The sequence below is a fragment of the Calonectris borealis genome, chromosome Z, assembly GCF_964195595.1.
Source record: "Calonectris borealis chromosome Z, bCalBor7.hap1.2, whole genome shotgun sequence".
Classification (NCBI taxonomy): domain Eukaryota; kingdom Metazoa; phylum Chordata; class Aves; order Procellariiformes; family Procellariidae; genus Calonectris; species Calonectris borealis.
Window position 1 is genome coordinate 84,138,207 of NC_134352.1, and position 26,247 is coordinate 84,164,453.

Genomic DNA, 26,247 nt, shown 5'->3' on the forward strand with positions numbered 1-26,247 from the left:
AGGCTTTCCTAGGATGACTGTGAGGGTAAAAAGGCTGCCTGGACAAATAAGCACTAACAAAATTCAGTAATGCCCGAGCATGCTGCTCGTGGAGTTGGTTACACTTGTTGATGGGACAAGGAGCAGTGGCAGACTTCTTGTTCGCCAGATCATTTAGAAAATGTTAAAACCAGTTTGGTAATTAAAAAATTAAGTGGCAAAATCCTACCTCAGTGTTACATTCTAGATAGTCTCTATTTCTTGGAACTGGAGGACAGCTTCAGTGCTCAGAGGCATGTGCTTGGAAAGCTTTTCTGCCTCAAGAAATGATGCATTTGAAGAAGTCCTCTTAATTTTTTTACTTAAAATATATCATTGATATTGTATCCTTCACAGACGGTAGGAGTAGATTCCTCAGAGTATCAGTGCTTATCCCCTTGTTGCTAGTCAAGAGCCTCACGAAAAGGCTTTTCCAACACTTACCACCGCCACAAGGAATTAGTTACGCTTCTCAAGCCCTATCTTACCTCTCGAGAGCCAACTCAATAAATTCCACCATTTCCCAACACCTCTTCAGTCAGATATTTCTTAGAACAGATTAACAGCTTCCTTTTAAGGACAACCTTTGCTGCACTTAAGGCATCTAATTAACCCGCGTGAGAGCCCCTGGGCAGGTTGTACCATCCCTCAAGGTTCAGCCAGAGTCTGCCAGCTCGAGGAACGGGCTCGAGACGGCACGGCCAAAACCAGAGTCGGTACCGCCGCTGCCCGACTCCCCGTCCCACCAGGATACAATCGCTGAGGTGGTGATAATCGCAACTGGATTGATACGGCAAGAACATCAGATGAGATTACAAGACCTCCATGGGGGTTATGAGGGTTGAGGACGTTTGGTGTTTTCAGGATAATACAATATATTTGACGTCATGAAAACTGGAATCTTATTTTTTCCTTTGTGCTATCCAACAGAGCCTCGACAAGACATGTCATTCCTGGAAGCAAATGCCAACCTCCCACTAATTCACAGCTATTAGTCAAAACCGCTAGAACATTCCATGTTAAAAGGGAAGAAGCAACACAGAAGTAAGATATATTAGTAGGCTTTCTACCTTTTTCTCCCTCCCATAATCTGCTATTGTCTTCACAGACTGCAATTTTTGTTCAAATCAAAATTTGGATTTGCAAACTGGTCCTTGGTCTGAAACAGCAGCACTGCTTTTCAAATCATTGGTATTTCTGAAGGCTCAGATTTCAGAGATACTGTCATCAGCACCATCTAGTGCTGCGGAGACAGAATAATCGGTTAAAACCAACCTGGTGATGCTTATGGGGGGAGTGCAGCAAGAACAGGTTAAATCTGGTGTCTGTCTGCTTCAGAAGATACAGACAACTTCAGAAAGAGGAAGAATTTGGAATAAAAAGGATTTCCAACTAGTAGATCCTTCTCCAAAATACATAAAGCATTTTGGCTATAAAGGAAATTTAAATATAAATAAGGAATTGGGATCAGGATTTTGAAAAGTGCATTTATGCAATACATGTGAACAGGAAAATGCACGTACATTGGTATTCCGCATGGAATTAGAATAGCGAAAAGCAGATTTATTTTCTCTGGCAAAAATGTGGAGAACTGGGAAAAGAAGGAGAAAAGAAAAGGACAGAAGACTATTTCTTTATATCCTATTTTTGCTTCCTTAAATATTTTCCTTTTTTTTTTTAAATTAAGTGTAATGTAACTAAACTAGAGTGCTTGTTTATGGCATAAGCAAGCCCTTGGTGGCTGACTTCTATTTCCAAAGCAGCAGCAAGGGGGTAAGCTCTATTACACGTTGTTTTTGGCACGGGGGCTTCCCCTTGCAAAGTTTTGCTTTCCTGCCACAGCTCATCACCTTCGCACCTGTGCCGAGACGCTGCTTTGTGGGACCGCTGCCCAGAACACCAGTATTCAGGTTAAAAAAGCTCAACACAATTCTCTTCTTCATAAATTGGTTATCCTTCTCAAAGAACCATCCCTTAGAGGACCAGGAGGGCAGGGACATGTAGGCAGGAATTTTTCAGACTAAGAATAAAAACACATAGAACTGCACCCAGAGCAAACTCAGAGAGCTCCACGGAAACACTACAACTAAACAGAAAAAATTAAGGCCAGATACTGTGATTTACTGATGAATTTGGAGCTCCGAAGAAAATAGCGTTGCCTCCTGAAATGGTGTAAAACCACACCACCAAGTAATTCACTACTTATTATGCCTCTCTCTCTACCTCTGAAAAACACCTCGATAAATCTCAGCTTCATTTTTAAAGTATCAGAACAGATTTAGTTACAATCCTCAAAAGGCATTTGCATGAAATTTAGCTCAGAAGTATCTTTTATCATCAACAAACGTTGCCTTCTAAAGGAGATGCGTGATTTTGCAGCAGTCACATCGTCAGTGTCTGTAAGGTTTTGGGTTTTATTTTGATTTTTAAGGCATGAATAATGCAGTTAAAAAAAGGCAACGATGTTTTACAACAAGGTTGTCCCCCTCCCCACAACAAGGTACAAGAGACAAATGCCAATTCATGCAGAGGTGGAAATGAAGACCGCCTCCCAAATTTCCCTCAGGTGTCTTAGTCACACTTCTATTTTTGCCTCACTAAAAATCAAGCTGAGATCAAATTGAAAAATATGTTTACTATGTGGTCACGGAGGGCACAGGTTGACAAGAATACAGAGTTTTCTACCAGAATACTTTTCCTCTTTCTTCCGTTCTTCTCCATCGACTCTCAGACAGACGATGGAGCTTGACAGCCCTTTGATCTCACCCATTACGGACATTTGATAATAATAACCATGTTCAGAACAATGAAAGTGTGTTAGTACTTCAACCCATCTCTCACTCACAGAAGTACTTATGCTAAACATATACCAACGTTTAGCAAGCAAAATAGTAAGTTGGAATAACAGCAAGATGAAATAACAGCTGGCATCTATTACAGATCATCAAATCACACCACGGATGAGCTCAACCAACGAGGAAGACTCAAGGCTGAACAACAATCTCAAGGTCTTGTGTTTCTGATTTTTAGGAATTAAGAAAGCATTGGTTTCTTAATTCCCTCTATGCAGATGAAGTTTTTAATTTCACCAAAGGCTGAACCTTGATCAATAAAAAATTGATTACAGACTAAACAGTAATGGTTGCTTAAATACAAGTGATTTGATTATGTGTTATTTGCACACACAATAAAATTCAAACCAGTAATATATAAACTTAATGCTTTCAAAAAGCCAATTCCACAAAGGCTGTGGATGAAAAAAAAAAAAAAAAGGTAGCAAATAAGGGGAACTCATTTAACAACTTTCTTCTCGGTCCACCAAAATTCACTAGCCAACAATCGGGGGGGAAAAAAAAAAAAGCTTCTGCAAGTTCTGCAGAAAGTCTAATTTACAGCAGATTGAAAAAGCTTATAAAGTATATTTCTCACATACAAAAAATGAATGTATAAAATGAAACTTTCACAACTAACAAATTAGAAAAAAAGATAAGGGAATTAAAATTAGAAGTTGAAAGTAAATCCAAAGTTAGAATTTGCCAAAAACTGGAGCTTTCTGAAAGCTTCGTACGACGAGGAGGAAAGGTACCAGTGTACCTTATTTTAAGAAAGTAAATAGGATGACCCAAGATAATGACATGCCAGTTAACCCTGAGCATAATAATGGAACAGCGATCGCGAGACTCATTCAGAGGAGGATGTCACCAGCATAGAAAACCAGACTTCAGCAAGCACACTCAGTTTTTTTTTCAGTGAGACTAGAAATAAGATAAAGCATGATAGTACCCCTGTTGTAACAGGCTTCTACACGTCATTTATATGACTTCGTTCCACGTGGGATTCTGTTATTAAGAAACTCAAATGATAAAAAGCAACATGAACTGAAAATCAGACACCTGAGCAGTTTGAAAAATCTTCAAATTTGAATCTTGAAATAAGTTTTCTTAATATGGCCAAACAGGAATATATTCTTGGCCCTTCTAAATGCCAATAGCTATTTAACATTTGCTATAGCTACCGAAATACTTTCAATGATATAAAGATGATATATAAGACGACACACATCGTTGATATACATCAATGATAAAGAAATATTATGGTTAAACTTTGCAAATGGCATATTCATTACAGGAATGTCAAATAAAGAGAAAAGGACATTTTTCTTAAATTTTTCTTTATCTTTTAAGAAGTTGGACACAAAAGAAACTTGTGATTAATGCAGCCAAACTCGAATTTAGCAGCAAAGAATCCAAGCTGCTCCCAAAGCGTGAAGGATCTCACCCTGGGAGCAGTAACTAAAGACCACCAGACCAACAAACAGCTGCCCATAACCCAATAAAGCTGCTGAAAGAGTAACTGTCTTTGGTATTAACAAAATTACCCAGCAAAGTTTTGCTCTTTGGCACCTGCCACTGGCATCCTGCGTGCAGATTTCACAACAATGGTTTGAAAACGCAAAGGTTCAGAGAAGAATCAGGATATTAATTATTAAACCAGAAAACACACTTCTCCATGAAATGTTCAAGAAACTCAATTCTTTAATGAATTTGAGAAAAGAAGAAAGGGTGATTTGACCAAAATGCAAAAATAGGCACATGGAGAAAAGTTTGTTAAGAGAGGAACCTTCAAGCTATCAGAAGAAAAAAAAACCCCAAGTTTTAGTGAAACAGAAACTAAAGTACCGGTTGCATGGGCACAGCTCTCTCACAGAGGTGGCTGAAACCAGGCACGAGGCACAATAAATTCCTATTTACGCTGTCAGGAGTCCCAAGAGGGGAAGTCCGGTGCATCTCCGCTCCTACACATTGGGAGCAGGAACGAGGTTGCACTTCGAACACAAACTCAAAGCCAGCTCATCAGTGCTGCACCACCGTCCTCGTGCTCTGGCAGTCCCCCTCCACTTGGACCTTGAAGCTCTGCAAGTCACCTACGGCAGACAGAAAAGCTGGACCGGGATTCCTCCTAAACTGCAACCAGGTTTTATGCCAAAAGACAACGGGGAATTACAGAGAGCCTGTACTCAGGCTGAGCCCAGACAAGGGAATGAGAGACAGCCAGACATGGTTCTGGGGACAAACTGGCTTCAGGCTGCTCCTGGAGTCACCCATGCCTACGCACAGCATAGCGGGGCTCTAACGGGGAGGGTAGTTAACGGGTTGGGACAGCGATGGAGGTCTTTAAACCTGGATGTTTTCCTAAAAGCTATGGTTCTAGTTCAACCATAGAAATTTCATCCCAGAAAATGGAATTAATTGCATCTTTGGTCTGTGTTATATTAGAGGTCAGACTATACGATCAGAGTGGTCTCTTCTGGTCCTATATGCATTAATGGTCTACACATTCTGCCTCAAAAGAGATGGAACGAACACTACTGTATAACTTCCATACATTTTAATCTCTTTTTTTCCATGCCACATAATCTGATGAAAGAGACAGACAACAAATCCTCTTGGGAGACAACTCAATTCACTGTATTTGTGAATAAAACACATTAGAAAAATGTATTAAAAAAAATCTGGTTTTGTAGCATTAAAAAAAAATCTGGCAAAGGTATCTCAAATTAAATTCTTGCATTAGTATGCTGGTGTATGAGCACCATTACAGGCAAGAAGAGTAACACATCTGTCACTTGTGCCATCTTTTGTAATTAACAGGGCAATGGTTCAATAAAATATGCAGTTTCATAAACCTTGAGGAAAATTTGAAGCGGTTTAGGTGTGTGTTCAGACAGACGGGAAGTGACACTTGCTCGGCATATAGGCAGGAAGATTTATGTCAGAGATTACCCCATTGATGGCTCAGGATCATAACATGCCAAACGTCCCATGGCTCAGAAACATCAGATCCCTACGCAAACAAAACTAGGGAAGGTTTGAAAGACACACCGTGACAAAGGTGTGCTTCAGATGCAACATTTTAGATATTCTGGAAAGAAATAATCTGGACCAGAAAAAAAAAAAAAGGAGAAAAAAGCTACAACTTAGGCAGGGAAGACATGAACAACCTTTAAAGATGAAAATCCAAGAGTCAGAGAGTGGGAGACTAACCGAGCACATTAGCAGAGGAAGGTCAGATGGAGCTATATGACAGAAAAAAGGAATAAGGATTGAACTTCTCCCAATCCAAATCACTAGTGAGCTTCTCAAGATGAAAAATTTTCAATTATCTGAATGCTTAAAAATATTCCATATGCACTGAGCACAGAATTACTTGAGGACTAAAGTGCTGCTCAACGTAATTTATCTGAAGTTTGGAAATTCAGACGTTCTGAATCTTTTCTCCGCAAATAAACTGAACAGCACACAAACACAAAACACTATCTGGTGATGGAAAAAAACAGTTCCACGGATCAAAAAATATGATGATGAATGTTCTCAAACAATTCAGCAATACTCCGTGCTGTTCCTTTTCTCTGCTCTCATATACATGCCAAATGTACTATTGTTCTCAATTTTAAAGAATTAAATGTAAGTCCTAAACACCGAAACCATGTTATGCAAATGCTCCTTAAACAATAGGATTTTACAATGCCTGTGTGAACACCACAAACATATTAGAAAAAAAACGCCTTTATATAGCAAGCTCTAAAAATATCTTTGTTTCGAAACCTGACGTCTGAAAGTTAAAACCATACCTTAATTCCTGTATATGTAAGGAACACTTCTTGGTTTTGACCTATTTTTTAATGGATTACAGCAAACGAGAGTGTGCTATGGCACGAGAACTCTACTCACATACTGGATAAGATGCCTGCACAGACATTTCCAATTGCGGAATCGCTCATCTGCTTGAATAACGGTTCACATCAAAACAAATGCACCGTGCTGTTTCATACGAAATATAATCACTGCTAGTCCTATATGGTTGCAAGCAAGTGCAGTAGGGGCAGTCGAGCAGCCTTTCTGTGGACGATGGAGAAGTGATCTGTAAGCACTTAAGGAACCGGGCCCTGGGAGAAATCCATTTAACATGAATAAGTGCAGAAAAATCATTAAGTCCCCAAATACCCATGTCTACTGAAGAGCCCTTGAGGCACTTTGCATTTGAATTATCCAAACTGTAATGGCACATAAATAGAAATAATGAGAGAGAATAGCCATGGAGAACTCAAAGGGTATCCGGGGCAGTTGACTCCACGGAGGGACACTGCTCTTGCTTACTTGAGCACAACTCTAATGCCTGGGAGACATTTGGGATCCCAGGAAAGAGAAGCTAATCAATTGAGATATCAAATTGCTAAGGAGAAAATAAGAGCGTACTTTATATCTTTCTTTCTAATCTCGTACAGAGAAGGGTGACGTTAACTCCTGCTGAATAAAGCTTCGCTGTATTTACTACTGGGTCCATCTGGCTTGTGGAGATGATGTGAAACCAAGACACTTCAGGTGTGCAGTCTCCACAAAGGTCATGTATGCAAATAAAATGGGTTGTACGGCATCACTGATGGACTTATTCACCAAGGAGTGTTTAAAGGATCAGGGAATGAAAAGGGCTTCTCCCAGGTAGCAAAAGGTCCGCGTGAGGCTGGTATTGCTACCTCCTTACTTTGCTGGTCAGTGATCGGACTTTTTTTGACTTTTCTTGTCTAGTGCCTTCTCAAAAATGTAAGTTTGCGTCCCCTTGGAAACAGGCTGTGCGCCTCAGCTGCCTGCTATTTCAGGGCAAATCCCAAAGCATCACAAATGATTTGAATGCAACCTGGGTAAACAAATGATTTCTATCCCATCTTCCTGTTAAACAGCAAGCATTAAAGACTGTTCTTTTAATTCTACAGTCCTAAACTTGATCATAACAAATGAAGTACTTCAAGATATCTTTAGTTCATGACAAAAGCCTCTCATTAATTTTAAAGAGCATTCTTTTATCTGCTACTGCTCACATATGAACAGAGATCTATAATTCATGTGCTATAAAGATATTCCAAATTCTGTCTCCTAAAGAATTTTTCTTATTAATAAAAGTAGAAAAACACGCAGTCACCATACACTTGTGGCAAAAGTATATAAGCAAATTCAGGAGCAACTCAGAACAATTAACGAAGGCTTTGCATTAACAAACAGGATTTCCTGTTAAAATGGAACCGAAAAGACAAAGAGACTAGAAAAAACATAGAAGCAAGGAATTTGATGTGGTGAGACAAAAATAAATATTTACAAAAGTAAGTCAAGAGTTTAATTTGTAGAGAGCGGGAAATGTATTTTTCAACTGAAGGCATAAGTTGTCAGGCAGCTCATGGCCACTTTCCAACGAATGTTGGGAAATTGGTGCTCCTATCGCTAGAGGAGTAAAAGGAACAGAAAGCAGTAAAATCCTTCCACTGTTTCTTGGTACAGATAATTTCATTCCCTTTTTGTCTGGCATGCCAAATAACATCCTTGTAATTCCACTTAAAGGATAGAGTCAGGCAAGGATGAGGAGCACTACCTAGAAATAACATCTTCCTAACTCCACATCTTATTAAAGTATAAACTCAATAACCAGACCGTGATCTACTACAGATGTAATGCCCCGAGAGAGCAGCAAGTGGCAAAATAAATTCAGGAAGGCTTAAAGCTATGGGGGAAAATGTATGCAGTCCAGGATAAACAGAATACATGTTTTTAAAGCTCAGACTAATTATAAGGTTTATTCTGAGCTAAATATCCCTGAATCTGCCGTAGGTGTCTCAAGGCATGAATGTAATTCCTTTCAATGTTCCCTGTGTTTGTCCTGTTAATATTTTATAAGAATATTGAACGCGCAATAGGATCCACAATATTTCCATTTCATCCACTTGCTCTTAATTCAATCGGGTTGGTGTTTCATAGCTGCTGAGAGAAGACATTTGTCTTGCATTAGGACAAAACTCTGTGGGTGAGAATCGGAGGAAATTGCTGGAGAAAGCAGCCTGAGCAAAACTCCCACCCCAAAACCCAAAGACAGACTCTGAACAATGAAACAACAACAAGAAAATTAAAAAGACATCACTGCCATGAAACCTAAGGTCCAAATCCTTATCCTTTGAGCAGCTTTTATTTGGTATGGTTTTGCTCAAACACACTGGGTGTGCGTGTACATATGTAGTCATATGTATTCATATGTGTTTGGGGCATTGCTACGCTTCTGAAGAGAATTGCTGTGCATCTCTGTACTCACTCTGACAGGAAAGAACCTGGGTCCACGCTAGGAGTTAACAGACTCATTCCATAACCAAAAGATCACAGGGTACGTGCATTGCTAACGCCCTCTTTAGGCTAAGACTTAAGCAAAACATGAGTCTTGAACCGTGCTTCCGTCACCGAGAGTCCTCACCGCTGGCATCGCGCGTCACCCGCACCCCGTCCTTACAGCGAGCCCGCTCGGTGCCCGTTCGGCTTTTCAGTGCCCTGACATGGTTAAAATGAATCGTTCACTGCATTCTCCTTTGAACCTTAGAAATAATATCATGACTTTGACCTAGCTTCATAAAACTGAGTTTCAATATTGAAGCAGGAGAACAAGAAACAAGCTGCTAGGAGGACACATTATTGTGCTGTAGACAGATAATACTAGTTTTGTCTTACGCCTTTGTTTCCTTTCCACCCGCCTTTCTTCAAAGTCCTATCCTAAAGGTCTCTTTGCCATTCTTGCTCCGCAGGGATGAGTTTTACTGTTTTCCTCATGCACTGATCTTCTCTTCGGCCAGGTGTCCTTCCTGATCACGTCCTCCTCCCTCCACGGTGATCCTAGCAGTTTCCCACTAACGGTCACGGAAAGCCTCCACGTGCCTCTCCCTAATCACTACAGTTAGTTTAATTACCCTATTGACACAAACCCTCTGAAATTTAAACAAGCTGGAAACATTTTTTTTGAGGAAATAAAGAAAATCAGATGGACCTATCAGGACTCTGCAGTAAAGCTATTGCTAAGGACCTCACAGAAATGACCAAAAATTCAAACCAGACTACGTCTCACCGCTAAGACGTGCTCCCAAACATAATCCTGGATGCAAGGACTGTCTCTTGCATAACAATGAGGTCATTTCTAGACTTCTAAAACCCCACAAGGAAAGAAAATTTGAAAGATAATGCATTTGTATCTGCAGATAATTTCCATAACTGTTCATAATGGGTAGTAATTTTTTTTCAAATCCAAATCCATAAATACTTTGTATTTTCTTTGTGAGTATTTGTGAACCACTGAGAAACTGTTATGAGTACCACGGGATCTAAAAAAATCAGTAATTAAGGAAATGAGTATTTTTTGTCTTCCGGACAGAGTTTAGATGGCATGTGTTCAGTGTGCCCTGAGGCCACACAGGGAATAAAGACGATGTAAAAAACCAAAGCAGTGAATAATACTACATTCAGAACAAAAACCAACGCATAATCACTTATTAAAGATTGCGTTTTTGCTTTTGAAACAAAGATGCTGAATTAAAACTTTAGAGACAACCTTAATCTATTATTTCCTAAACTTCGAGTGAAATTTCAATATTGACCAAGGCATTTTTTCTAGCAGTAAGCGCGTAAAACAGAATATATTGACTTGAGTGTATTACAACCTTCTTCAGCAGAGTACCTTCATCCATGCTGTGTTAGTGATTTTGGCTCAAAAATCTAGTTTTAACTGTATTTCCAGGCATGAAAAGAATATATAGTTTGAACTGCACTACTAAAAAGCTAACGTCAGAGCAGCAGTTTGTTCATTCCCCTACAATTTCACCAGGCAGTTATTCAGAAGGATGGTCCTTCTTGGTACACAAACTGCAATTCCCAAGACGTGTATTCAAACCAGCAAATACAGAATTTCTAGGCAATTTTCAAATTTTACTTATGCATTCCTTTCTGAATAAATTATGTTGGACATGAAATACATTGACAGGAAGAGAGAAGAGAGCTTTCTATTAAAAATGTATGGTACTTTATCACAACCTCAAAATTCACGCTACAATATTTGGTGTAACATAAATATATGCACATATGTACAGATACACACAACTTCCTCGAAGAGAGATACTTGTTGGAAATATTACTTCTGCCTGCAAATAGCAGTGACATGCAGGTACACGAACTTTGAAAGAGACTGAAATACTTAAAAATTTGAATTCAGAGCCATATGAAGGTACTACTACTTGAAAAAAGGAAAAATGGAAGAAAAAGGCAGGATAATGGCAAATAATGTAATACATTAAATACTTTTCAATACCAAGACCAAGATTAAGTTTAATCTCTATTACTAAACATTTCCTGTGAAAGCATAATAACAACGTACTTAAAAAATAAATACCACAATTAAAAACTGTCTACATCCTTCATTGTAATGTCAACACCAATCCCCTTTGTTGAATTTTTGTGTATTTATGTACCTAGATATAAACCTGCAAAACGTAGCCAGTCATAAATAAATCTCTGTCCAAAGGAAAATTGATGTCAAAATAGATACGAAATAAAAAATAGGTCTTTTCATCCTGAAAAATATCCGTGTCAGCGAAAGAAAACAGTTATCTTTATTTCTTTATATCTTTCTTCTTAGTAACTAGAGCCCCTCAACAGCACCCATGCCCGTTCCTATGTATGTGTTAGAAATAACAACAGGGCTTTTAATCTTTTTCATTTTCTGTGTGTCTTTATTATGAACAGTAAAGCTGCCCTTCCTAAAACTGCATCCTAAATTTGGAGAGTTCAGTGATTTGCTCCCCCTTCTTCTACGGCTCTTAAAAAAGAAAAAACGTAAAAGGGAAGAACAACCTGCAAATATAGAGCAAGGACCTGTAACGGTTACAAACGCAACTCCTGAGTATGGCATATACGTATCAAGAACATACCATGGTCTTCAGCATCTACAGAACATTTTTAGAAATATCTTACAGACAGTTTAAACTACTTGTCATTGCAGGAAGATGGCAGCTACAGAACGGATCATCTGGAAGCCTTTAAGGAAGGAAAAATGTTTGGAGTACTTAATTCACCCAGATTTTGTCTCCATCACTAGTACTGCTCTCCCAAATGGCAAACGCGTGCGATCAAAATCACCGTGGCTCACAGCAGGAAAGGGCTTGTCAGCATCCTGAAGGAGCTCAGTCTTTGACCGTCCCTTCATCTTTTATAAAAATACTTTCCATATTTAGCAAAAAGCACGCCTTACCCATGTTTCGTAATCCAACCTTGACAGAGCTAAAATGTAATCATGTTTCTTCACTGCAGTCTGCCTATCAGGGTTTTAAAACTTTGTTCTTTGGTTAAAAAAGGCGTTATAGACGTTACCATTAAGATTTAGAAACATTACAGGGGCATGAAGAGCCCTTATGCAAGAGGAAGCAGATTTTATTTTAGGTAACACTTCGAAGTTATTGTTCGTTACTTCTTCAGTAGGAAAAAGGTCATTATTTCCCACATACACTGTCATCCTAAACTACCTTATTCACTACTGAACTTGTCATTCTAAAGAGAGTTTATTTTATTGCCTTCAGACAAACACACACAACCCTCAGGATTGGTGGGAAAGCTGATACAGATTTGATTTAATGATTCATTTTAGCATACTTGCAGTTGTGCAATATTTTTCCATCTTCAAAACCAACATGATATATTTTTAAGTCCCAGTCCCTCAAGTTGCACAGTAATTAAATTTACATTGTCTTCAATTTATTTGGAAATTAACCTCATTCCCACAGAGAAAAGAGGTTGTGCTTTTGCGCTTTACCTCCCACTCAGTTTTATACATCTTATTCCCCGGTGTAATTCTCTCTGCCTCTATCAATTCAAAAATCCTCCCAAATTCCTAAAAAAAATGCCCTCCCCAAAATGTACTTTTTAAAAGAAAATTCTGTGATGTTCCAGGTCATTCTCTGTTTTTCCCAAAGCAAAGAAAACAGTTCCAAGAACAGAATTAGCACGATGATAAAACAAACACCAACAGTTTTCTATTCTATACTGTACAAAAAGCAAGTACAACCCTCACGGGATGGGATGTCAATTCCCCTCCATCTTGGGAAACAAACGACAGAGCTGGAGCATGGGACTAAATACAAACTCTATTTCAATGGGCTGTTCAGAAGAGACAAAACACGGCTTTGTAGGCACATACCAATATCTTTCTGAATTTAAATTTATCCAGGTGACAACCACAGGCAAAGATGAGTTTTCACAACTCTGCTGGTGTAATCTGGATTAACCTGAGTCCAAAACTATTCTGGAAAAGCAATTTGAAATGCGATCAACTATACAAACAGCATAAAGGCTCTCAAAAGTACAATCAAGGTAATGATAGCATTTTCAAATTAAGCCAATTTGTGACAAATTGATGAAGTAGAGGCTCGATAAGTGGACAGGGAGGAGGACAGAAAACTGTCTGAACGGATGGGCTCAGAGAACTACGGTCAGCAGCACGAAGTCCAGCTGGAGTACCCCATGTGTTGATGCTGGGGCCAATGCTCTTCATTAATCAACATCTTCATTAATGACCCAGCTGATGGGGCAGAGCGCACCCTCGGCAAGTTTGCAGGTGATGGGAGGAGAGGATGATGTACCAGACGGCTGTGCTGCTATTCAGGGGGACCTGGGCAGGCTGGAGAAACAGGTCAACAGAAACCTCGTGAAGCTCAACAAAAGGAAATACCAGATCCTGCACGTTGAGGGCCGATCAGTTAGAAAGCAGCTTTGCAGAAAAGGACCTAAGGGTCCTGGTGGACACCAAGTTGAACGTACGCCAGCAATGCACCCTCACGGCAAAGAAAGCCAACGACACCATGGGCTGCATGAGGCAGAGCGTTGCCACCCCGTCAAGGGAGGTGATCCTTCCTCTCTGCTCAGCGCTGGGGAAGCCTTATCTGGAGCGCTGGGCTCCCCAGTACTAGAGACGTGCACATACTGGAGTGAGTCCAGCGAAGAGCCACAAAGATGATTAAGTGATTGGAGCGTCTGACATGCAAAGAGAGGCTGAGAGACCTAGGACTGATGAGCCTGGGGAAGAAAAGGCTCGAGGGGATCTCACTGCGTACAAATATCTGGTGGGAAGGTGTAAAAATGATGAAGCCAGACTCAGTGGTGCCCAGAGAAAGGTCAAGAGGAAATAGGCACAAATTGAAATATGGGAAATTGCATTTAAACATAAGAAAAAAACCAAGTTACCCAGAGAGTTTGTGGAGTCACCATCCTTGGAGATATTAAAAATCAATTGGACATAGCCTTGGGCAACTGGCTCTAGGTGACCCTGCCTTGGGCAGGGACTTGGACGTGACAATCTCCAGAGGTGCCTCCCAACCTCAGCCACTTGGTGACTCCCTGAAATCACCACGAGCGTGGCTAAACATTTAGCACAGCTGCAACAAACAACAAAATGCAAGGAACACTCCTACTGGAAATGAACACCAAGTCAATGTAGAAACCAGCAAAGCCACAATTGCACTACAAAACGCTTTGGGAAATACATTTTAGAGTAAAATCCTGCAGCAGCAAGAGGATGGGTTGGTGAGTAATTAGAAGAATGCAGCAGCAGAAAGATCTGATTATTTATTTTTAGGTTTTTTTTATAAACACCAATTTTTAGTTTCTGCTGCCACAGCTTTCTGCTGTGCTTTTCACCACATTGAAAGCCATTCCAAGGACTTGCGTCTTCTTGCCATGTGGAGAAAAGTAAAATATCTGTGCTGAATTCTCTTCAAACTGTTCTGTAAAACTGAGGAGCAATCACAGCAGAGTTCACAGTCAAACTCTAATTTAAGAAAGGACAGCTTTTTGTAGGACTGTGCACTACCAAACACATACCAAGAACTTTAGTGGTGTCTAACAGTCAGTAGGGTGGTAGAGGTTCACCTTCAGTACAGTATAGAGGTTCCTCTGAGGCTTACTTCTCAGAGTGACTAAGCTGGACTGCCCTTCAATCCATGCAAGGGATGAATGTAAGGGTTGAATTTTCCACCAACTGGAAGTCAAAAAAACCTATCACACTATTCCTGACACTAAAATTGGCCTGATGGGTCGCATTTCTTAGAGCTACCTTATTTTGTGCTACCTACAAAATTGGATTCTCCTCTTTCATAAAATGCTCTGATAAGGAACATAGATGAGCTGTGATACTGCATGTTAGGCACCTAGAAGTATTCAAAGTAACCAAGTACGTGAGGCAGGAACATTAAATGGAAACTTTAAAATCTTCTTTCATTAGTGTACACGTATTGAACTAGTTTTCAGCTAGGCTGACGCCCCAGAAAACTTTTCCAGCATTTAGAAGAAAAGCCAAATGCTAATCACTGTCCTGGAGGTTACACTGGGGCTGCAGGATTAGTCATCTTTGGAAAGCAGTTGTGGTTGTTATTTTCCTCTCCCACTGCTTTTTCTGATCTGCGGCTGGTGCAGTGGGAGCATTCTCATCAATGTTTTCTCACAAATTCAGCTTACAAACACGAAAGAACAAAAACACTTAAGAATAGCTCACAGCTCTCAACCCCTACATCCTGCTGTAGAGTGGGGATCCAAAACCTCCTTACACAACTGAAATCAATCCTTTGGAGGATTAGAATAAAAACCTGACTAATTTTCCCCCCCCTTTTTTTTTTTCCACCTCTGCATTTCTTAGTCAAATAGGCTGTGGTGAGGAATGGCGACACCAAAAAGTGAGAAGAAACAACAGTTCTTGTAGTTGGGTGTTCTCATTAGAAAATTAGAAGAACGTAAGAAATAGTTCTTAGAGTGTTACTAATTCTGCAAATCTGGAATGTTTTGGGTCATTTAGATCATGACCAAATGACCAGTTTCAAGTCTTTACGAGCTACATCTCCGTTAAGCAAGTCAGCAACGTTCCCTGTTCCTTCCATCCAGCTCCTCTCCGCCCCACCCTGCCCCGGCCACCCGGGGCTGTGCAGCCTCCGTGTCCCCCCGAGGAGCCAGGCCAGGTCCGGGGGACTCGGCAGCTCAGGGGCTCTGCCTTCGCTGCAGTTGTGCTTACAACACCTCACTGGTGGCACTTGCCTCTTTGCTGGAGAATCACTAATTTATATTGAACGGCTGGACAGCTGAGAGACCACCCAGAACTACTCCAGAAGGAGAACCGTGAAGATGACGCTTCTAATCACTTCTATTGTTAATCAAATATTAAATAAAGAAGATTTGGGGTTTTTTTTATTAAGAAAACTTTTCCACACTCCTGCTGCTTGGAGCTGCAATTAATTAGGAAAATGAAAACTCTCAGGTATTTTCACTGAGCGGTGCTACCCTGTGGCTCCAGCGCCGAACACTTCTGCAGCACATATCACAACATCTGCTTTGAGACAGTCTGGGCTTACTGAAGACAAATCTGGATTTTACTACATACGGTTTATCTCTTGGACTCATCACTTTTAAACTAACATGCCATTAAGTATCCTGAAGTCAGCCGGTACGTGTGGAACAACTAGGTGTGCTTGCACAATCAGCCCAGAATCAGCCCACACGTCTTATGGACGATATCCCACTAACCACACTACGTTTCAAGTGAAAGCCACCTACGAAGTTAAGAGTATGTTGTGGGCTTTTCTTCTTTTTCTCTCTCTCTTTTTTTTTTTAACTGCACTATTGATTCTTGGGTTTATTGATTAAAAATTACTGCTGAACTAAAATTTTATGTATTTATGGAGTGGGATACTTTGCATCCAACCTTAAAAGCCAATGTCTTGTCTCCTACATTAACAACATAAATCTCTTGTTGCTTCTGTTCTTCAGAGTCCTTTGTCAAAACTTCATTCATCACCACTGTTCATATGTATGATTCGAATTCCTTAATCACCTACATCTCTGTCTCCAAGAGACATCTGCAAAGTTATTTGCTCCACCATTCTTCCGGGGTACTTGCGGATCATTTGTTACTCAGGTTTGCGAAGTTTTTTGATAAATTTTAGTACTTAAGGCACTACACCCAGTTCCAGATAGATACCCAGATCTCTCTCTAGACATCCACATCTACAGATTAAACATTTAGTTCTCAATTCATTGCAAGATGTAGATATTCCTCACTATTTAAAAGGAAAAAAAAACCCGTATACATTTTAATGCTTAACTTCAGGCATTGTGGTCGGAACATCTTAATCACAATTATCAATTGTGATAATTCTAGCTGCGGTCAGTACTTTCCACTAGTTTCACCTGAACTTAACGAGTCCTGGAATCACAGCTACAGTCTGTTGATTTGCAACGAGAGCTCATGATGAAGAGGAATTCTGCATCAGCCAAAATGCAGCTTTGGTGAGAATCTGTGCTTTAATTTGACAAACTGGAAGATGTTTTGAATCAGTAACATATGTTTGTTATTTTCTAAGTGAATAATTTTCTATATTTAGGCAATAATTACACATTTTACTAAGTTGCCTTCACTAGCCACAGTTCATGCAATGCTGTCCGGGAAACCAAAACAGATAACAGTGCATCACTTAGATGGACCAAACAAAGAATACCCATGCTGCACTCCATGCTGCCAGTGACAACGACTTATCAAAGCTGCTCGAGAGGTGATGTTCTGCACCCGAGGAAAATCAGTAGATACTACAGAGGAGCTGAACCTCAGAAAGGCTTTTTGGTCTAAGCAGAAGATTGGCTTACATGAGCATAAATCCTTTCTGCTTTCAGCTATAAACTATTAAACTATATTCAGTCTGACATTCATTTTATTAGCATTCTCCTGAACTCTTCAGGCAAGCTATAGAATATTTCTCTTTTTAATTTCCAAACAATAGCTTATTTACATACTTACAAAAGAATAAGACACCCTCCCCAATCCTGATTAATTGCCAGACATTACGTATGAACGCAAAACCCCCGGACTCTGAACATACTGCTACAATGGAAATGTGTGAAAGTAATTTTGTTCCAATTTCATCTCATGGGAACGTGGGCTCATAAGCATTCAATTAAAAATAATTCTGTCTGATCGAGATGCGTTTTAGTTTCACATGCTAATGTGGTAGAATGCGTCTAGATCATGTCTGTGATAAATTTTTACCAGGGTGGGAGGAATAAAGACTACTATACAGAAAGAACAGAGCTCTTGCAATTTTTCCTTTTCCATTTAATTTTTTTGTGCATGAGAAAGTAGTGTTTTGGCAACCTGTGCTGTTTTGTACTATTTGGGTCAGATGACCTGGGGGATAGTACCTGGAAAGATTACATTTGTAACGGGAAAAATCTAAATCAAAACGCAGCCTTTAAAAGAAATCCGTAAGACAAACAAAACAACAAAATCCTGTGTGGCAATCTGCCTGCAACTCCGATTTTTAACGCCAAAAGAAGCCACTTTGATCAGCGCGTCTGACACAAGCCATAGGAATTCCCTCAGCTACTTCCTTCTTCAAGTCCAATAGCTGTGGCTGGACTTGGACATATCTTTTAGGAAAACATCCAATCTCATTTAAAAATTCCAATCTTGGGAAATCCAGAGCCCTTGTTAAACTATTCCAGTGAATCATCCACCGTGTAAAAAAATATGAACCAGTCTCAATTGGTTTTGCTTCAATTTCCAGCTACTGGAGTGCATTAAACTTTTGCATACTAAAGGGCTCCTTATTAAAGAATTTATTTACTCTTAATCTCCCAAATCATTTCAGCGTAAACTCATAAATCTGCCCTAGAGTACTTCCAAGTCCTTTCAAAGTCAATGCTACCTGGACCTCTTATCCTGAAAGCGTGACCTACGTGCATGAAATTCTACCGGCTCTATGAAAATACACCCTGCTTGCATCAGGCTTAGATGGTTACTGTTTGATATCAGCAACCTTTCCCCTTCATTGATCACTGCTTCCCTAAAAACTACTCTCGATACAGTATTTTAAATAGGGCAGGAGCTAATGAACCAATGCACAAGGGTTTCCACCAGACGTGCACCCGCTTGATGAGCATCCAGTTAAACTGCATTTTGAGACCTACAAGCTAGGCAATTTTTCACCCACCAAATACCCGCAGCATTGATTTTATATCTCACTGGTTTCTTGATTGATATACTGTGCAGTACAAAGACAAATAATCTGTAATAGAATTATTTATAAACAATTCCCCTCTGCCAAGTCACTCAATGTTGAGTGTAAAGTGATCCTTCCACAATAAAAAAACCCAACCCTTCAATAAAATTATCAGCAGCTGACTAAAAATCACAATCAAAAAGCAATAAAACATTAAATTATATTCATTCAACAGACCTCTTTTTTTTTTTAGTTCTTTTTTTTTTCCCCAAAGGAAAATAATTCAATCAGCTGGATTTCAGGGAAATATTCCACACCATCACAGTGGCCAAAGAAAAAGCCTCATCTCCTGACCTGTGATCCCAGATGGGGAACTGAGTCCACACAGAACATCTTGAGTGGAAGCTCAGAGAACAGTTTCCATAAAAACTTACAGGGTGCTCTATAGAAATCTCAGCATACTGGGATTATCAAACCAGCCTGCATCCCCCAAGAAATATTAACGTAGCTTGATTGTATCTTTTTTCCTTTGCCCATTTGTACTTATTCTTACTTTTACTTACTTCTTAAGTGAGTGAATTAAATTCTGTCAGCTGTTCCATGGTCTACCTAAGACTGAAATTTAAAACACACGTACCATAACTACTGAAATCAGTGATTATTACAGCAACACACAACATTGGGTTTGCATTGAAAATAAAAAGTAACACAATGACTATTAAACCCATTAGGAAAAAGACCATTTTTGAGTTTTTAGGTTAAACACCGGTAATGGCAGCAGTTGGAATTTGTCAGTGTACAGGTGATCACGTTAAGAGAAAAATTTTGTTAATTGTCACAAAAATGCGCAATCTCCAGCTCTGACATAAGAAGCTGGATGAATAATGCCATATGTTTCAGTAACAAGAAAAATTTCCCAACCATCCCATAATTATACTCTATGATAACGCAATGATATTGTAATCCCTGAATGGGTACCAATTCTGTTCTCATCATCCTTCTGGCCTGGCAGGATGCCGAGCGGAGCACATGGAATAGTGCTTGTGGTGGCAGAAAGGCAAAAGGAAAGGAAAAGCACCCACAGACTGTTCGGTCAGGTGCCAGTTTTAGAGGCAACGTACACATTCTTACTAAAATGTCCTGCAGGAAAAAAGTTCTTATCAGTATTGTGAAAAAAAGAGTACCAAGTTAGTTTATTTTAGACAAGTCCTTAAACCTACCAGGATTTTTAGAGGTTTTCATTGGAGAATTTGGGGTTTTTTTGGAAAAAAAAAGAAATTAAATTTTTAAACTAAAACTTATCTACCATTCCAAAAATAGTTTGCTTTAGTGATAAATGAAGTGAAGCTATTTCTCGCCTGTGACGGGTCCAGACTCTGCCATTTTCATTATTCTGCTTCTAATCCTATGACATAAGCGGATTTATTCATAAAACGTGAAAAAAGCAAGCTGTTGTTCAAAACTTAGAAAGACTTAAAAAGCCTTTTCGATAAGGTTCAATTACTACATTACAAATTATTTTCCTTTTCACAGAGTTTTATCAAGTTATTTACCAGTAAAGGTTTTCAATAGGTCCTGTGACTTACCTTATATGAGGTAAGACTCACGCATAATTTTCCTGCAGAAGTAAGATTTTTGTCACCTGTGGAAATTGTCTCATTCTCAACCAATTTTGTCTGCCTACACCACTTTACAATAACATTTTTGTTTTCACACACTACTTTGGATGGAAGCCTACCTGCACTGACTTCACTCTGTTTGGGAGACTTGTTTGCAGAGACAGCCGTGTTTACTGAAGGTGTGATACCAAATAGAGACCTTCCCATTTAAATGATCATTAAAGTAAAAATAATATCGCTCATCTTGTTGATTGCTGTGTTTACATGTTGTCCCACCTACTAGATCTTTATAATATAACTGTTATTATTTCTCAGTAATACTTTGATTCTCTTTACACAGGGAACACTTTCAATATCAGCTCTCATGGGTTAAGCTCCCAGTGAAGTAAGGATCAATATTTGGTACTTCATAATTAAAATATTACACACAGCAAGTATCAGAAGTGATATAAATTATTTCCAAAAGTCACAAATAACTACGAGTGCTTTAACTGGAAACAGCAGGAAAATAGAAAAGGACCAGTTTTAAGGAGGCTGAAGGGGCTCTTGGTAAGAGCACCCAGATCTTCTGTTACCAAGCCAGTACTCATGCAAGGCTGAGGTACTGACTATTTTACTCGCACTAACTTAGGGCGAGATTTTTATATTAACTGCTTAAAAACTGATTGTAAACAAATGCTCAAGACGATCTATAGAATCAGAGAAGAAGAATTCACACCTGTCAAAACCCATTTGAAAGAATACTAATTGATGTACTACTCCATATTGCATTAATCCATGCAAAAATCATTTAAGGTTCAATAATAAACGTAACTGCTTCACGTTTCTCCCCACCTTCCCCTGACAGACTAAAGCCAAAGAAAACATGTCAGACTTGCAAATGTTTGAGCTGTTCTCGAGGATGATACTCTGACACCTTTCCTGTATGTACTGAAGGATGGGCCAGTAATCCATATCATGACAAAGGACTGTCTATACGTTCCTGGGATCCAGCCCCGATGCCCCGGCCCAGCTCACACTCCAAGGACAAAAGTTGCTGGCAACTGGGTTATGAATACAAGTTGGCTTTGTGCAGAACTTCATCACATTGCAGCAACAGAAACATTTCTGGTAATTAGCAGTATTTTTCAAAGCTAACCTCCAAGGCCCTGATCCCGCAAAGACTGCACATTCTTCAATTAATGTAATTACATAATTCCATCGACTCTGATGGCATGGGAGGAGTATGGTTGCAAAGCTTATCCTCTACAGGCTTCAGACAATGTGCCAGAACACTTCTGAAAGGGAGTATGAAAATCTTATTAGACACATTTTGCTGTTTAACCAAACCTAGCATTAAGTAATAAAAGATACATAAAACGGGTAAACTGCGTGAGTTTGACATCCTATTTCTTTGTCTTTTTTCTCTGGGCAAAAAAAAAACTTAATTCAAATGAATCCATATAATTTTTCCTTTTGCTCTACTATTTCGTGAACATTTTTACTCAATTTACAAGGCTCAGCAAAAACATATTTCCTGCTTTCAGACACACAATGTCAAGCTAGCTATGAAAATAAAACTGTCCTTAATTTGTTCAGCATCCCAAAACAAATCGTTGCTTGTTAGCTGCCTTTTGCTAGTACATGCACTAAACCAGTTTCATTTTCAAAAACAATTTTCCTGAGATTGACTGCAATCCAAAGAGCTTTAAAACAAAAAGGGAACACACACGAGCATTAAAACATCACACGATGAACATGCAATTTAAAAGGAACCCATAATGGTAAGAGTGGGAGAACATATTTCACATCACGAAGCACGGTTACTGCAACAATCAATAAATAGCATAGCCACAACAGAATTATTAGACAGTAGCAATGACAGATTACAATCCCAGGCTCAATATTTATGCTATGCTAATGCATAGCATAATAAAATAAGTATTGTGTCTCCTCTGTTTTAAAATTTAGAAAAGCCACCAAAAAGCAACACTGCTATTAAATCCCAATTAAAGCTGCCTGGAGACCTGGTGCTGTGGGCTTACTCCCTGTGGGATAGGGGAATATATACCATTTTCTTTCCCTTCTCCCCCACTTTAACCAGTGTTAGCTTCAGTAAGCATGGGATGCGGTGTGCCTAGATCAGACAGGTCACCACCAGTATCTTACACAAATCCACGATAGCCAGCCACATAAACGCACTTTTGTAAGTGCTTTAATGGAAAACAGTGGTTGTTGACTACTACTGATTAGTGCCATCATTCCAAAGCTTTCTTCATCTTTTCTCCTTTGTTTTACTTTTATTAATTCCCGCTCCCTGCCTCCAAATTAAAGGTACCACTGTTCGTGTCCATATTCATGTTTGCACACAAAATGTACCAAAATAGTAATAAAAACTTCAATTCTATGGGACATCTAGAGAGAGGCAACATCATCTGGGGGTATCAGGACAGCGTCAGAGACCAGCCATTACTCAGGGCTAAATTTTATATTCTTTACCAGGAATCCTGCAAAGAGGCCTGGATGGGAGGGTCATGATTTATAAATCGCCATAATTAATTATCCTCTGCCTTTAAAGAAGAGACGGAATGCATAAATTACTAAGCAGGCTGTTCATAGGGTAAAACAGCACAGTACTTAATGCAGGATGGATGCACGGATTCACACAAAAACCACCTTTTTTGACACCTCCATTTATGCCCCCGTATTTGATGCTATTTACAGACTTATGCAGGCAAGTTTCCTGAACACACACATTAGGTGTTTCACTTTTCTAATTATATATTACCAGAAGAATGACAGAGAATTAGCCACTAAAACCTGCTACCTATACATTTCCCTAGCAGCAATTTCTATTTCAAATACTCTGTCCTCCTTCTATAAAAGGATAGCCTGTAACGAAAACCTGAGATTTTACAATCTCCCAGGCAGATATATTCTAATGTATCTCAACTGATGCATAACTCCCATTTCAGAAAGTAACACCAGTAAACTGTTTCTCCATTAGTTTCGGTAAGAGGACCAACTAGATGGAACTTTTTGCTCTAAATACTTCACAAGCTTGTTATATGAGAAGGTGTACAGTGTTATCAGTGCTTGTTTTCATCCATAAAGCCACCTGAAAGATGCAATATCCATGAAGCAGTACTTAGTCTCCCAAGGATGATTTTGCCAACTTAATGTTGCAGTGCTGCCATTGTACAGAATTACCAAAATTTCACTGAAACAAGCTGGAATAATTAAGCTATTTCTTTGATTTTCAAGATATCATTCCTCCACGTAAAACATTCCATCTTAAACAAGATTTTGGTGTGGACTGTCCTCATTATTATTATTCGTTTCTAAATAATGCCTTTGAAATCTTAGGGTTTTGCTTACTTTAATACCGTACCCCTGTTCCAAATTAATCTGGAGAATGCCCCTGGGACAGCTAGATTTTCATCTCCTGTTGAGATCCTTCAGTATAACTCTCCATCATTATGTACTACTATAAAATTTCTTTTGTACAAAAAGAGCTATTTCAGCTTGCATGCCATATTTTCTTCCCTTGACAATCAAGCTGGTTTTACTTATGTTTACTGTGTGGTCTATTGCTATTGTATGCTGGCTTAGCTGGGAAGCTGCATTTCCACCCTGGATGCTTTCCATGTTCTGAACAATTTTGTCATGCAATTTTTTCCTTGTTTTCCTAAAACTTCTAGCATCTTGTTTAATATAGTTAATTATCCGCAGCGTCAACAGTGAAATAGTAAAACTTAATTTTTACTTGGAGTAAACATCTTAGAGAAAACATTTGGGTATTGCAAGTATAATTTATTTTTAAATTCCCCGCTATTTTACAGTTTCTGCAGAGCATCTATAATTCTGCATCAGGAACAGGGATTTTATGTTGTCATTTTGGGCTGATGGATTCTCACCATTCTTATTCTGTATAATTAAAACTGATCAGGCATATCAAAAAAGGCAGATCTTTCTTAATTTATCATTAAGTGCCATGACAATTTACTGAACTTGAGAGAAAAGTTCTATCATTCCCATTCTTGAAAAGCAATTTATATAGACAGTGTTACTGAAATAACAGGCGTCAGGGAAGTATTAGACACTTATATCTCTGCACTAATTCCAAACAAACTACATAACTGTATGGAAGCTTTGTGAATCACGGCTTACATTCTTATGTCATAGCTTTGGAAAAGGATTAAAATACTTTAACATAAAAAGCATTTAAAACTTCCAAAGGCCACACATTAATTTCAGAAGTTGTATTCTAAATTAAAAAAAAAAAAAACCAAACCAAAACCAAACCCCAACAACAAAAAAACCCAAACCATTATTAGACTCTCATCTCTACCACACTTTTTAGGACACATAAAGACACAAACCATCCCCTTAGCCATTTCATGTTATTCATCAGTTTACTGAAAACATGCACAGATCAGTCACAGAGCATGCAGCATGCAGTAAATGGAGAGCAGAGGTTAATAACCTGGAAGCATAGGATCTGAGAATGTGAGAACAAGTTAAAGACAAGAGTTCCTCTCCATTGTCACTGAGGGTCGAGAAGCAATGCTGCAGCGTAGAGCAGTGAGAGTGGGGGAAATACAGTTTGTCCAAGACATATACATATCTCCGCAAGTGGCGGCAGGTATAACTGAAAGACAAGGGTAAAGGGAGAAAAAACAGAAAAAAGAGGTATTTTCCTTTAAGAAAGCTACTTCGTGGTTTAATGCCCTTGATTTTTGTGCCAAGAGTCAAGGGAAGATGCCAAGTAAGCAATGAAGCAGTTTGACATAAAACAACAGTTTCAAAAGACAGACGGATCTGTTAGCCTGTGGCCATACGCTGGTTCTGTCACTACCGCAAAGGGAACTCACCAAGTCTCACACATCAGAGATGCAAGAAATTGGGCTTTTCACTCCCCCCTTTTTTGGGGGTTGATAATGCATTAAGAAAAATTTTTGCCACTCTTTATTTGCCCTGAAAATACAAATGCATGGGTCTGAACCTGGTTTACAGAGTTTACCATTAAAAAAACCTGAGAGAATTCACAAAATTTAACTGATTTTCATGGAAATGGACATCTTGCTTTAAGGGAAAAAATTCACACAGAATTACCGATCAGCGCGACCTGCTCTCGCAGCCTGGGATTCCACTGGTAGAGTATTCCTGTAGTTAATTCTAGTTCCTCAAGCATGGTGCTTTACCATAACTGAGTTACACACTTAAGACCTGGTCAGCTTTTTCATGAAAAACTACAATCACTTCCACGAAATAACTATAGAGCAATCAATAAAATATCTAGTATTCATCCTAACCAACTCTGAATGTTCTTGAGTAAGAGAAACTGCCTATGCCTATCCACAGGATATCCTCCCACTCCTCATGGAAAGGAGAATAAACGAATTAGAGTAGTTCACCTGCAACAAACTGCAACGTTGGTAAACTATGAAACACATGCATCATATAACCTCAAATATCTATTATTATAGGTTTTGCATAGAAAATAATTCACCGCATAATGGTGTACAATATGCATGCGTGATAGCCCAGCTCAGAGGGGAACTCTGCCCAGGGTATACAGTGTGGCAAGTCCTCCAGAAAGTACCTTAAGCAGCCTAATGCACTGTGAGATGACAGACGGCTCTTCATAAGCACCAAGATACTTCTACCAGACTGGCTGCTATCCCTACTGCAGCCTGGATCAACAAACACCTGAACTCCAGGCTGCAACCTCCTTATGAAATCAAAAAA

The 26,247-nt window shown here is 39.2% G+C and overlaps 1 protein-coding gene across 8 annotated transcripts in view; it reads right to left on the reverse strand.

Annotated features, from left to right (window-relative positions):
- The window catches only part of LOC142075247 (dymeclin), a 222,356-nt gene that overhangs the window by 65,600 nt on the left and 130,509 nt on the right, over positions 1-26,247 (reverse strand). The window lies entirely within an intron of this gene.